Below are 11,778 nucleotides of genomic sequence, written 5' to 3'. Positions count from 1 at the left end.
GAGTGTTACGAACCAGGACTGCCACACCACCGCCTCTAGAAGAAAGACGATCTTTCCTGTAGACAGAAAATTCTGGGATATGCAGTTTTTTATTGGGATTGAAGTGAGTCTCGGTAATACAGGCAACGTCGATTGACTTGTCACTAAGAAGTAGAGACAGTTCTAATCGCTTTGGGGCCGAGATGCCTTTGGCATTCCAGGTCATGATTGAGATTTTGTCTTTAAGAGTTCTGTGGGGTTGGCTGCTAGAAGGCAGCGGCGAAGACGGAGAGGAAGTCACGAAAAAGCTGCTGTAACTGCGGATTGTGCAGAGGGTCAGCAGGAGGGGAGGGTTGAGGTCGCTGATGAGCCTTGGTTGGGGGACGAGCTGAGGTTGCGTCGGCGAACGAGCGTTGGAAGGAAACAGGATTTGTCGCGGCGCGAGGTTTTGAAAGAGGGGCGGGTTTTGCAGTAGGTTTAGGCTTTGGAGGTTGATGAGTTGACTTTGGTTGGGCTGACGAACGTTGCGGAACTTTAGGGCAGCCTCGGAAGGTGGCCCAATGAGGGCCTTTGCAATTAAAGCAGGAAGGCGTTGCACCTTTTTGAGTACGGGTAGTGCAAGCCGCGGTGGCATGGTTACGTGCGCAGAAAGCGCAAGAGAAAGGAGCATGGCAGTAATTTGCTGTGTGGAAATATTTTAGGCAGCGACGGCACTGAGGAATGAGGTTCGACTGCCTGCGTGCCTTTGCTTGCACGCACCCGCTTTTATGTCTGATCGGCAAGAGTCGGGCCGACCGGCGATTGGCGCGGTCCTCTCGGCCACTCGCGTCGCTGATGGAGGGGCGCGTTGGCTGCCCTGGCCATCCCTTCTATTTGACATCGTGAGCGCGCATCTGAACTGTCCAGCGACAACATGGCGTGTCGCGAGAAGTCCCACGAGCTTCTTATGCGGCAAAACGAGATTCATACAATTTCTTGTAGAATTGAGCAAGTATTAAATACGAAAATGTCAGAAAGATAGAGAGAGTGTAAAAGTACAAAACTAGCGAAAAATACAAGCACTTACAGGTAGATCACAAACAGTAAAAATAGAAGATTTAACTTACAGGGGTTTATTTATGAAAAAAAACAACTAAAATTAAAGCTTCTCAATATCGCTGGATAAAATACATGAAATCTAAAATTAAAAGAAACACGAGATCGAAAAGGAAAATACATTTGAAAAACATAAAAGTAAAATAACTAAACTATAAAATTTTAATACGAAAATAACGAAATAGAATCTGTGTTTTCTAACCCCGGTATTAAAATGAAAAGGAATTTTAATAAAATAAAAAAATATATATACAAAATTTACAATTTAGTACTTTAATTTAACGGGGAATTTTTGCTATACGTATTAATCACGTTGGGCTGGCGACCGCTGGTCGCTTTCCCAACGAGAAGGAAGAGAGAGAGAGAGAGAGAGAGAGAAAAGAGAGAGAGATGACGCGGCGTGAGTCATGCTCACAGGCCTGGCGCGTGACGGGGAAACCTTCCGTCGCAGATGCGCCAGGTGTGTCTTTATGACTCTCTTCCTTCCATTGACTCATGGAGAGAAAGCAAGGTCGTCTTATTGCCACTCTAAAGCAATTTAACCCGGAAGGTTTTCCCAGTCTGGGTTTATGTTTTGTAAACACAGACGGGGAATTATTCCAGGCAAATTGGCTTAGAGTGGTTTTCAACTATGGGCCACAACAATTAAAAAGAATATTTGAAAAGTTTTCAGAGTCACAGCAAAATATTATTTTATTTAGTTTTAGATAATTCTTACAATATTTATTATTTTATCAGTGTTTCTATATATTTTGAATTTGTTAACAAATAACTTTTGAAAGAATTGACAGATTGGATTATACTTTGGTATGCTTTTTTAGACTCGAGGTTTTTCTGCGTCTCAGTTTTTAAATATTAGTCGACTTTAATCTACATCTCATAAATAGTTTTCTATTATTTCTTCGAAGTCATCGAAACATTTGAAGGCTTTTCTCTCTATCCAAGATTCTTAAAATGATCGTCTAAATTTTAAGCGACTAAATTTTTCCATGGGACCAGAAGAGTTACACCATTGGATGGACTAAAGGAGATCTGGTATTGGATGCTGATAAGGTTATGGTTTAAGAGGAATCAGACTTAGTGTTGAGCAGAAGAAATATCCTTGTCTAAATCATCCACAATCATCAAGTCAACCCATATACAAGAATAATCAGTGTGGTGAATAAAATTGTTGTTAGCATTAAGATTGGTGTGTAGGTCACTGGTAAGTACAAGGTTATTATAATTAGGCATAAGGTCAAAAATGTTACTCTTAAGTTCCCTATCGTAGAAGGCGTTACGAGATATGTCAATTACGGCTATGATATTATAGGAACCGGAAGGACTTGCATGTTGTTAGCGGTAGTGAGAAAGTGTGCAGTGAAAGGCGGTGAGAAGTTTTTACAAAGTTTGTGTGGAAGGTGTGAGTGGAGTATGAGGGTCGAAGTCTAGGAGGTGAGTACAGCTATGAGGGGTTCATTGGGAAGATGAAAATTAATTCACATTGTAGTAAGGAGGGGGGGGGGGGGGGGGGGGGGGGGGATTGGCTAAATAGGGAAAGTGAGGTTAGGTTTGCAAGGGAGCTGGGTAGTTTTGTGTTCAGGATTTTGGGCCTGCATGGTGGAGATCATGATAGAAGAGAAAGTGGGAGAGCGTAGAAATGAAAAGGATGAGAGTGCGGATAGGAAAAGGATAAGGACAATGGAGTTGAGGATGCAGGAAAGAGAGAAGTCAGATAGGAGAAATAGTATAGTGATAAGAGGATTAAAGCTACAGAGCGGGAACAAAGAAAGGGTAGGGAAAGTTAGGATGGAGGGGAGAAAGAAGAATTAAGTGGCGGCGGTGGAATTGGAGAGCTGGGAAGAAAAATTGGAGGTAATGCGTAAACAAAAATAGGATAAAGGACATTAAGGTTTTTATCATTCACGATTTGACGAGGAAGAAAAGGTATGTTCAGAGAATGCTAGATGACCGGGCTAGGAAGGAGAGGAGCGAAGGGAGAGCGGCAAAGGTAGGATATCGGAAAATAAAAATAGACGAGAAAATGTGTGTCTGGGACAAGGAGAAGGAGGTATGAAAGTAAGTGCAGAGGAATTTATTTTGAGGTAAGTAGGGGGGGTGCAGTAAAGCAGGGTGTAGGAGTGTTAAAGGTTGTTGTACTGGAATCTAGCAGGAGTAAAGAAGAAAGATGAGGATTTAAGGAGTTATATTCAAGAATTTGATGTGATTGGTCTCGTAGAGACGTGGGTAGAGAGAAAGGAAGTGGATACAGCAGAGCGAAAGTTTCCAAGGGGGTATAGGTGGAGGCTACAGGAGGCAGTGAAAGTAAAAAGAAAAGAAAGGGCTAGTGGGTGAATTATAACAGGGGTTAAGGATGGATTAGAGGAAGAAGTTCATGGAGAGGGAGAGAAGGAGGGAATGCAAATGAGAGTTGTAAAGATAGGAGTGGTGATGTATAACTTTGTGACTGTGTACAATAAGGATGGAATGGAACGGATTAAAGAAAGGGTAGAAAACTTACTAGAAGAGAGAGATGAGGATTTGGTGGTAATAAGGGGAGACCTATATGCGACAATTAGACAGGAATGGGGCCTGTACCGGGAAGGGGAGAGCTTAGAAGGAAAATCGAATGATAAGATAATGAATAAAGAAGGGGAGATTTTAGGAGACTGGATGAAGGATAGGGGGTGGGCGATGGCGAATGTTATGGTAAAAGGGTACGAAGTGGGAGAATACACGTATGTGAGTAAGAGGGGTGTATCGGTGATAGACTATGTGATTATGAATATACAAGGGTGGTAGCAGATAGAGAAATTCGCAGTGGAAGGCAGGGTGGAATCAGACCATCTGCCATTAAGTTTGTGGATACAGGGGGAGGCTGGCGAAAGGCAGGTTGGGGAAGAAGGGTCGTTAGGAGAGAGAGTGTCATAGACGAGAGAGGCGATAGAGAAGTATCAGGAACAGTTGGCCAACATAAGCTTTGAGGGGTACTCGGTGGACGAGATATGAGAGGGTCTACAAGAGAAAATGAAAGGTTGTGTTCAAAAGAAGGTTTTTAGGAAGAAGGAGAAAGGAATAGTGAAGACGTGGTGGGATAGGGAATGTAAAATGATGAAGAGGAAGGTAAAAAAGAAGCACAGGATGTGGAAGGAAGGAACCGCGAAAAGGGAGCGACCAATGCAGAAAATTTTTTAAGGATTCATTTTAGGGGTCAGATACACGAAAGAGAGATTAGAAGAACGAGGGAGGTAGATGAAGAGGAGCTGAACGACGAGGAGATAGAGAAGCAGAGTTAAGGCAGAGGCTGAAGGGGGTAGTGAAAAAAGTATGAAGGGGGCGGGATTCCCACGAGGGTGGAGGGAGCGTTTGATCGTACCACTGTATAAGAAAGAAGATAGGGAGAGGCAGACAAATTATAGAGGAATTACGTTCATGAATATTGCGTACAAAATATACGCGATGGCGTTAGCAGATAGGCTGCGCAAGGATGTTGAGGGCAAAGGAATATTGCAGGAGACGCAGGCAGGCTTTAGAGAGAGAAGGAGTACTATTGACAATATTTGCTTCTTGCAGCACGTAGTGGATAGAGAACTAACCAAAAAGGGTGCCAAATTGTACGCGCTTCTTTGTAGATCTGAATAGCGCGTTCCCTTCGGTAGATAGAGGGAGGTTATGTGAGGCAATGGAAGAGAGAGGAGTAAAGAGGGGCCTGATCGAGAGGATGAGAAAGATATATGAGGAGACGAAAGATAGGGTAAGAGGAGAGGAGGGAATCTCTAAGGGATTCTGGATGGATAGGGGGTTGAGGCAAGGGTGCCCACTTAGCCCAACGCTTTCTGCAATTTTGATCGCGGATATGGAAAGTAAGCTAGCGGCCGGAGTGGTAGAAGGAGTAAAGGAGAAATGAGTAAAGCTTAAATATAGTTATATTATAAGTGTCTGAAATAAGTAAATAAGTTCAACAAGCCATTCCGTGAAGCTAAAGAAACAGAGAGTAATAGCCGAATAATCCAGTTTACATGATTACAATTAAAAATAGGCAATAAGGCACTTAGAGAGTAGTTGCTATTGTAGTCCTTCCACACATTGAAAGGTGGGTTTCCGTATGCGCAACTGAAGTCGCACTACTTTATTTGCGCAAAACTAGTCGCGCGATTAGAGATTCTTACGGGTTTCCTACGGGGCGTTTGGAGACAAGCAGCCAGGTTAATTTTTATTTCGTTGTCTGTAATCAGTTCAGTTTGAACGTCTGCTGCAGTAGGTTGTACAGTAACACGTGACAGCATGGATCAATTAATAATTAATCTTCTTGAGGAAGAAGAAGAAGAGGAAGTACTTCTTATGCTTTTATTGAATGAGAAAAGTCGAAGTGAAATTCGAGAACTTTTTTTAAACAAGGAATCGGACGGATTTCGGAAAATTTTAATTGAGCGGCATCTTTATAGTGATGACACAGTGTTCCAAAATTTTTTTCCGTGGTAATATCAGCGAGTTTAATGATATTGGTTGAAGGTCTTCAGATAATAACAAAATATGCATTAAATTCCTCTAAGACATATTAATGTTTTTTAATTGAAACAAATGATTTACAGAAATATTTAACAGGATTTCAAAACAAATTTTGATGTATAAATAACAACTTAATAATTCAAATTTTTTATCTTCTAGTTTTTAAAGTTTTAATTAAAAAGAATTTGTAATCCATCAAGTTTTAATGCTGTTTACTGAAATTGTTTAAAATTATGGTATATAATTTAACAACAAATTTAATTAGTTGATTCATGCCTCAAATGAAAACATTGAAAATTATAGCGTGGATATTTTTTGAACCTTCGATCTGTACAATTTATGAAAGTTAGAATTGTTTTATTTAGTATCTTATCGATATTTATTTTAAATTTGGAAAATAAAAAATTATTCTTTGTTTTTTTGTCAATTAATTTTAAGGGTATATTTAAAAATATTTATATATTTGAGCAGAATTAAATAATTAGCAGAAAAGTAACCTTGCGCAGAGAAAGTATTTAAAAAGTGTCAGATAAAAACACACTTTTGAATATTCAAGTCGCGGCGGCTGGGCGGCTAGACTGCTTCTTGAGCGGTCTAGCCGCCGCGATTCATAGCGGCCCTCGGGGTCCTTACCGTCGCGTGTCCGGTTGCGTGCATTAGGAAAGGGTGCCATAAGATTCAGTGAGAAGCAGTCATACTGAAACGCATGATTTGAGTAGCGCTGCTCCAGACGCGCATACGGAAACCCACCTTCACGCAAAAAAATTTTCCGCCAGCAATCCACAAGTATTTGACCTTTGTTTCTCCACCAAGACCGAGAGAAATAGCTTATATCTTCCTATTCAGTGATGTTAATGCCTTATGGAGGTAAATAAAATGGTAAAATAAAATGCTAAATAAAATGCTGAATAAAATACTTTGGATCTTTCTAGAATCTCACGTGACTGCGCAAGCGCTTTGCTTTAGCCGTCAGAGACTACTTTGCGCAAGATTTCAGCGAGTCGCGGGTGTAGGGTGTCAAAATTGTCTAAAGCAGTGACGGAGGAGGATGTAGGGGGTAAAATACCTGCATGATCAACATTCTGTAGAGTAGTGGGCTTAGGGTAATTCTGAAATTAGAATAGGCTAAATGCAACAGGTTGCCTCACTTAACACGAGCGAGAACTGCAGATCATTCTCTTGATACAACTACACTAGGCTGTGAACACACACCCATAGTTCTGTAGGAAAGACGAACGTTAAAGTTACGTAAAATTAAAAGTGCATAAATAAGAAACAATTAATTAATGAAAACAAAATCACGATGTTTGATGGAATAAGTCACCAGAACTTTTATGAAACATACGTATTTATCTATTTAAACACTTTAAAACGTATGAAAACACAAAACATTGAGGAGCAGCAAATTTACACGTCCACATCCGATAGCCGGACAATCCGAATTTGTTTTATTTTATTTTTTTTATCCTGTATGCATGATTTTCTTACATTCTCATCAGAGAAGGTATTAGATTTCTTTAAAATTTGACCCGCCCCCCTCCCCGTTTTGTCAAATTTCCACGTTTTGAGACCCTCTGAAACCAAAAAACAGGTTTTTACAAATGTGTCTGTCTGATAAAGTACTTTCTTTCTTTTATAATAAAGCGTTAGTATTTCTTAGCATAATATTAATATTTTTTGAAATAATAATAAATGAATAAATTAGTTTAAATTATGCAATATTATTTATTTATGCATAATACTTTGATACTACCTGATTTCTTGATTAGTTTTTGATTTTGGCGTCGGTGAACTGTATTATAAATCGGATCTGAGACTCGCTACAGCCCGCGCGCAAGTCGCCTAGCCGCTATCGAATTTAAACGTTAATAGTTCCTGGAATATCAATTCGATTCTGCTGAAATTTTTCAGTAAACTTCTTTGAACTGTTGTTAAAAATTTTACCGCGGGAAGTTTCTTATTGCTTAAAATTCGCTCAGTAAACGAAACTCTGGAACCTAGAGAAGTCCGATAAGCGCTACGCATCAGAAAAAATTATAACAATTTTTTTTTTTAATTTTAAAAAATCCATAGAATAATATTTAACATAGAGAAAAAAAAACGCAAAAGGGACACTATTTTGTTGAAATGCTTCAGAAATTTAAAAGTAAATTTAGAAAATTTTAAACGTTACGCCCTCTCTAAATCGAGAGAAAGAAGGAAATTTTTTTCTCATTTTTCCGGCTACCTTCGATTTTAGCGATATAATAATTTTACTCGTTTTATATCAATACACAAAATTTTTTGTATATCTGTTATTGTTCCGATATCGGATTTTTGACGTCCATTTTTGAAAAGCATTTTTTGAAAAAATTAATATTTAATATATAAAAATAAAGGTCGAGACTAAATTATCAGTTAAATTTTTCAATAATTTAATCATTAGTATTTATAATAACTACTATCAACTATTAAATAATATCAATTATTATTGTTTATTTGTTTACTCGTTTATGTACTTATTTGCTTACTCAATGATTGATTGAATGATTTATTGAATAATTGTATGACACATTTACACCCTTACTCATAAATTTATTCATTTATTTATGTTAATTAAATTATTTAAGAAATAATAATTACTCTTATTGTTGCGAATTAATTAGTTAATAATAATTATCATTGACTTAATAATGAAACAAAAGCGCTTGTAACAATCGACTTCAGGAGTCCTCTATGCTATACTATACGTGACTTTAGTTTAAACTGATAGTGCCTTCAAAAATAATGCAATTTTTTATTTTATTTTTTTACAATAAAATAAAATTCCTATTTTATTGAACTTTCTAAATTTAAACTAGTTAAGTTTTACTAATTGATCGTGAAATAATAAGAGAAAAGTGAGCACTTCAAGGTTACTATAAAATTGCGGAACATCTAAATTTTTTTTTTTTAATGACAATTTATGTTGTTATGGCACTGCAATACATAGTTTATATGCATGATATTTCAAGAAAAAATGGCCAAATCATTTTCAGACCACCCTAATATTTTCACGTTACCTGAAAAATCTGTAAGCCCTGGAATTACAAGAAATTTTTATCGACAGCGTGCTTAATCTCCTTAGTTAAAATTTTTTATTTTATTTAAAAAAATGCAAGAGTTTGCTGTTCTTTTTTCTGTCATTTGAATGACAAATAGTTGCGGTTTTTTCTGAAGTTTTTAATTTTTGCGTTTGCTTTTTAGTTATGAACAGATAATAAGTAAAAATAGAGAAAATAATTATTTAAAAAGTCTTTCTCTTTTTTTTAATGATTGAGCCATTTTGTTTAAATTAATAATTATAATTATTTCACCGGCAGTCGGTAAAACAATGTGGTTGATAATGCAATGCAGTTGTGGTGTATCATTTACCATTGGTTGGTCAAACAGAGTGGTCGATATATTTAAGATACAGTTCTATGCAAATTCGGTAAAACAGTGAGGCTGGTAACGGAGATTACCAGCCGTACTGTCTTACTGCCTCAGCATGAAACAGAACCCTTTTAATCTCAAATTAGAAAGAATATCCATTACCAACCTCACTGTTTTATCGATTTAGCCTTAAACCTAACCTTAAATTTACCGACCTCTCTGTTTCACCGACCGATGATGCAATGCCATTTCAACAGGAACTTTTATTACCAACGCTACTATTTAACCCACTGTCGGTATCTTAGCCCAGAAAAACACCCTCCTTTTGATAGTGGCTTTATCATTTGTTTAAGAATAAACCCGTGACTTTTAAGCATCACTTAAGAGAAGATAGTTAGAAAAAAATGTATTAAGCAATTATATTTATTATCTTGCATTAATGATTTTTTTCACCAAGTGAGACTGATGAAAATGACTTGAGTATTTGTTATTTTAACTACTTTTCAATTAGTCGCAGTACCATACACTAATCTTTCCAGTGCCTGATAATTGAAACATTTGCTTACAGGTGGCACATCGATAATAGTCTGCCAACGCGCGGTATAGTCTACTTCAATGTTGAAATAAAAGAATCTTTACGTTTCAAGGTCGCTGAAATAGGTAAGACTTCACTATTTTTCTACCAGAAAATTTTTTTTATCTTTAAGCAAAGTAAATTAATTTTAATGAAAAAAGCTAGTTCTTAAATAAGTAGTTCAATTTTATAACAAAATTATTGAATATTTAACCTAAAAGGACGTTTTTTGGCGAAATATATTTTTTTTCATCAAACATGATGAAGCTCCGAAGAAAAATGTAATAGTTGATTTTTCAGCCAAAAAAAGAAGAATTCCTTAATCGGAGAGACGAATTTTAGCAGAAGATTTAAATTTGGTACATAGGAAGATTCTTTGGTCAAGATAAAGGCCAGGAAGGCAAATTGTCTATAGATCATCTGAGTTTTCAAAACGCAAATATAAATTATCAACAAAAAAAGTAATTTTAAGCCAACTAATATAGTTGTTAGTACAGTTGAAGTAGTTACATGTATAAAATACAAGTACCTGAGAAGAACTATTTTCACCTCTTCAATCTGTTTTGAAGATATGCCACATGGCTTAATTTAAAATAACTTAAAGATTCAAAGTAATTTAATAAAATAATTTTAAAAAACTTTATTTTAAAAATGATTTAAATAATTAAATTATTACGCAAATATTCGATAGATTTAAAAAAATGTTCCAAAATCTAAAAAAAACCTAAAGTTAGAATGTCCAGCTGTATTCCAAACTTTTCAACCGATTTTCAACTTTTAGGTGAGATTTTTCACTTATTCTCAAATTTTCAATTAAAGTGAGGTCATATTTCAATGAATTTAATAAACATAATTGTTTAAAAATCTATTGTTATTGTTTAAAATATTATATTTTAATAATGCTAAAAATTTGCCGTTTTCTGCGAAATATTTAAAATTTGGTTAACTTTTCACTTAGAACAAATTAATAATTAGTTCAAGCTGAAGATTATTTTTACATCAACTAATTATTATTGTTCATAACTATCTTCAACAACAGTAATGTCAAATAGATGCGGTTTCTCCCTGAAAATTTAAACTTTTTTTTGGTTATTTAGTTATAAACAAATAGTGCATAGACAATAGAGACCATTATTTTTCACAAGGTCATGTTTGAGAATATATTTGTCTAAACTAAAACAAATGTGAGACATATGCTTCAAATTTTTTATGGATCCTATTGAATACAAACTTTCCTTTGAAGAAGTTCTTGAGAGTCTTTTTATTTAAATTAACTTTTTATCATTTCTCTGTCGATAATAAATAGCTAAAACAATTATGTCCATCAAATTGCATTAATTATTATGAAACTAAGTAAAAAGTCGACACAATGTTGAAAATGTCAAAAAAAATTAGAACAAAACTTGAAAACTTGAAAGAATCAGAACAAAATTTGAAATTAAAAAAAAATCTTTCAAGCATTATTCAAAGGGAATTTATTTGATGCAAAATCCTATTAAATAAAAGAAGAATGCACCGACCAAATTTGGATCACAACGTACAAACAAAAACAAAAAATCCTATTGTAATCTGAAAAAAAAAATGAAAAACAAATAAAATTTTCGGACAAAAATAAAAAACAATAATAAAAACTATTTCTTCAAAAAAATCTTTTTGCCATAATCAAGTACGGGTTTTTATATTATCTCATCTATTTAAAATTGCAAATTTTGCAGTAATTAAAAACTTAGTTGACAGAGCTCTAGGTTTGTCCCATTATTTATTTCACACAAGAAATTTGAATATTGTTAAGAATATCTTTTTTCTGAATCATTATCCAAAAAAGTTAATTGACAAACATATTGCAATTAGAGTTCAACTAATCAAAAACAAAGAGATTAATAATTTTCTAGTAGATAATCAGAAATAGTTGAAGGAATATAGTTCGTTTATTACTTTTGTTCTTCCATTTTTTGGTCAAATTTCTAAAACTCTTGAACTTGTGTTAAAAATTTTTTAATTCATACCATTTTCCGCATTCCCTTTAAAATGGATTCGGTGATAAATTTTTACAAAGATCCCTGAGATAATTTTTAAAAGGGTGGTGTTGTCTATAAGATCACTTGCTGGATCTGTAAGATGAATTACGCGGGACAGACTGGCAGACTTCTTAATACGAGGGTAGTTCAATAAGTCCTTAGAATGAAGTATAAAAACAATTTTTTTGGGGTAAATTTTTTTTTATTTTTCAACATAATCTCCTTGGAGCT

General features: G+C 35.3%; 1 long non-coding RNA gene across 1 annotated transcript in view; it reads left to right on the top strand.

The window, feature by feature from the left end:
- The first annotated feature begins 9,531 nt into the window (after positions 1 to 9,531).
- LOC117168770 overlaps positions 9,532 to 11,778 on the top strand; it is a 451,138-nt gene continuing 448,891 nt past the window's right edge. Inside the window, exon 1 of the long non-coding RNA XR_004466550.1 lies at positions 9,532 to 9,615. This is a non-coding gene — a long non-coding RNA (uncharacterized LOC117168770). The remainder of the gene's footprint in view (positions 9,616 to 11,778) is intronic.

This window comes from Belonocnema kinseyi, chromosome 3, assembly GCF_010883055.1.
Source record: "Belonocnema kinseyi isolate 2016_QV_RU_SX_M_011 chromosome 3, B_treatae_v1, whole genome shotgun sequence".
Classification (NCBI taxonomy): Eukaryota; Metazoa; Arthropoda; class Insecta; order Hymenoptera; family Cynipidae; genus Belonocnema; species Belonocnema kinseyi.
The sequence above is the reverse complement of the archived record's forward strand: the minus strand, read 5'-3'. Positions and strand labels throughout refer to the sequence as shown.